At 36.9% G+C, this 3,130-nt stretch overlaps 1 non-coding gene across 1 annotated transcript; it reads right to left on the bottom strand.

Annotated features, from left to right (window-relative positions):
• Positions 1–2,408: 2,408 nt before the first annotated feature.
• LOC131828373 (U6 spliceosomal RNA) lies at positions 2,409–2,512 on the bottom strand. Its single transcript, XR_009352389.1, has one exon. It is a non-coding gene; the product is annotated as a U6 spliceosomal RNA (small nuclear RNA).
• Positions 2,513–3,130: the final 618 nt, after the last annotated feature.

The following is a 3,130-nucleotide window of genomic DNA, read 5'->3' as shown; positions in this document are numbered from 1 at the left end:
AAGAGAAGTCAAACTATCCCTGTTTGCAGACGATATGACACTGTATGTGGAAAACTTAAAGGACTCCACTCCAAATCTGCTATAACTTGTATAGGAATTCTGTAAAGTGTCAGGATATAAAATCAATGCACAAAAATTGGTTGCATTTTTTTTATACCAACAAGACTGTAGAAATGGAAATTAAGGAGTGAATCCCATTTACAATTGCACCCACAACCCTAAGATACCTAGGAATAAACCTAACCAAAGAGACAAAGAATCTATACTCAGAAAACTCTAAAGTACTCATGAAAGAAATTGAAGAAGACACAAAGAAATGGAAAAATGTTCCATGCTCTTGTATTGGAAGAACAAATATTGTGAAAATGTCTATGCTACCTAAAGCAATCTACACATTTAATGCAATCCCTATCAAAATCCCATCCATCTTTTTTTCAAAGAAATGGGACAAATCATCCTAAAATATATATGGAACCACAAAAATACCTCGAATTGCTAGAGGAATATTGAAAAAGAAAGCCAAAGTTGTTGGCATCACAATTCCAGACTTCAAGCTCTATTACAAAGTTGTCATCATCGAGATAGTAGGGAACTGTCCCCAAAACAGACATAGATCAATGGAACAGAATAGAGAGCCCAGAAATACACCCTCAACTCTATGGTCAACTAATCTTCAACAAAGCAGGAAGGAATGTCCTATGGAAAAGAGACAGCCTCTTCAACAAATGGTGTTGGGAAAATTGAAGAGCCACATGCAGAAAAATGAAGTTGGACCATTTCCTTACACCATACATGAAAATAGACTGGAAATGGATGAAGAAGCATAATGTGAGAAAGGAATCCATCAAAATCCTTGAGGAGAGAACAGGTAGCAACCTCTTTGACCTCAGCAGCAGCAACTTCTTCCTAGGAACATCGCCAAAGGCAAGGGAAGCAAGGGCAAGAATGAACTATTGGGATTTCATCAGATCAAAAAGCTTCTCTTTGCACAGCAAAGGAAACAGTTAACAAAGCCAAAAGATGACTGTCAGAAGTTATCTGGGAGAAGATATTTGCAAATGACATACCAGATAAAGGGCCACTATCTATCCAAAATCTATAAAGAGTTTATCAAACTCAACACCCTAAGAACAAATAATCCAATGAAGAAATGCACAGAGGACATGAACAGACATTTCTGCAAAGAATACATCCAAATGGCCAACAGACACATGAAAAAATGCTCCACATCACTCGGCATCAGGGAAATGCAAATCAAAACCAGAATGAGATACCACCTCACACCTTTCAGAATGGCTAAAATGAACAAGTCAGTCAATGACAGATGCTGGCAAGGATGTGGAGAAAGGGCAACCCTCCTACACTGTACGTGGGAATGCAAGCTGGTGCAACCACTCTGGAAAACAGCGTGGAGGTGCCTCAAAAAGCTGAAAATAGAACTAGCCTATGACCCAGTGATTGTAGTACTGGGTATATACCCTAAAGATACAAACGTGGCATTCTGAAGGGGCACATGCACCCAAATGTTTATAGCAGCAATGTCCACAATAGTTAAACTATGGAAAGAACCTAAATGTCCTTCAACAGATGAATCAATAAATAAGATGTGGTATATATGTACAATGGGATACTATGCAGCCATCAAAGGAAATGAAATCCTGCTATTTGTGATGACGTGGATGGAACTAGAGGGTATTATGCTTGGCGAAATAAATCAATCTGAGAAAGACAACTATCATATGATCTCCCTGATATGATGAAGTGGAGATGCAACATAGGCGGTTTCAGGCGTACGAAAAGAAAAATAAAAGAAGATGGGATTGGGAGGGAGACAAACCATAAAAGACTGAATCTCACAAAACAGACTGAGGGTTGCTGGGGGGAGGTGTGTTGGGAGAGGATGGTGGGGGTATGGACATTGGGGAGGGCAGGTGCTATGGTGAGTGATGGTGAGTGCTGTGAAATGGGTAAACCTGGAGATTCACAGACCTGTGCCCCTAGGGATAAAAACACATTATATGTTTATAAAAAATTTTTAAAAAATAGTTTTAAAAATCCATTAAAGAAAAAGCACATATTGCAAGCCCAGAGCTAATCTCATATTCAATCAAAAAAAATTGAAAATTTTCCCCTTAAAGATCAGAACAAAGACAAGTGTGTCCACTTTCACTACTCTCATTTGACATAGTACTGGATGTCCTACCAGAGAAACAAGGAACACAAAGAAATAAAAGACTCAAAAAAAAAAAAGGAAGAAGTAAAATTTTCTTTTTTTTAATAACATGAACTTACATGTAAAAGAATCCTAAAAAATTCACAAAAAATTTTGAATAAACAAATTTAGTAAAGCTGCCAAATACAAGATCAATATATAAAAGACAAGAATTTTGTTTTGTTTCGCTTTTTTTTCCAATATGGAATGCTTCCCAGTTTTTCATGTCATCCTTGTTCAGTGATCAAGCTAATCTCTGCATCATTCCAATTTTAGTATATGTGCTGCCAAAGTAAGCACAAGACGAGCATTTTAACACTCTAATGATGAACTATCTGAAAAAATAAAGAGAACAATCTAATTCACAATAGCATCAAAACTAATGAAATACTTAGGATAAGATTTAACTAAGAAGATGAAAGATATGTACCCCATAAACTATGACATTGATAAAGAAATTGAAGGAGACATAAATGGAAAGATAGCTCATATTTATGAATGGTAAGAATTAACATTGTTAAAATGTCCATACTACCAAAAACCATCTGTAAATTCAATTCCTATCAAAAATCCAATGTTAGGGGTGCCTGGGTGGCTCAGTGGGTTAAGCCACTGCCTTCGGCTCAGGTCATGATCCCAGGGTCCTGGGATCGAGCCCTGCATCAGGCTCTCTGCTCATCAGGAAGCTGCTACCTCTTCTCTCTCTGCCTGCCTCTCTGCCTGCTTGTCATCTCTCTCTGTCAAATAAATAAATAAAAAATCTTTTAATAAATCCAATATTATTTTTTTACAGAAGTAAGTAAAGAATCCTAGAATTTATATGAGACCATAAAAGACAAATAATTAAAGCAGTTCTGAGAAAGAATGAAGAAGTGAAATTACACTTCTTGATTTGAAACAATACTACAAAGCCCTCAT

The sequence above is a fragment of the Mustela lutreola genome, chromosome 3, assembly GCF_030435805.1.
Source record: "Mustela lutreola isolate mMusLut2 chromosome 3, mMusLut2.pri, whole genome shotgun sequence".
In the NCBI taxonomy this organism is placed as follows: Eukaryota; Metazoa; Chordata; class Mammalia; order Carnivora; family Mustelidae; genus Mustela; species Mustela lutreola.
This window is presented reverse-complemented; position numbering and strand designations above follow the sequence as displayed.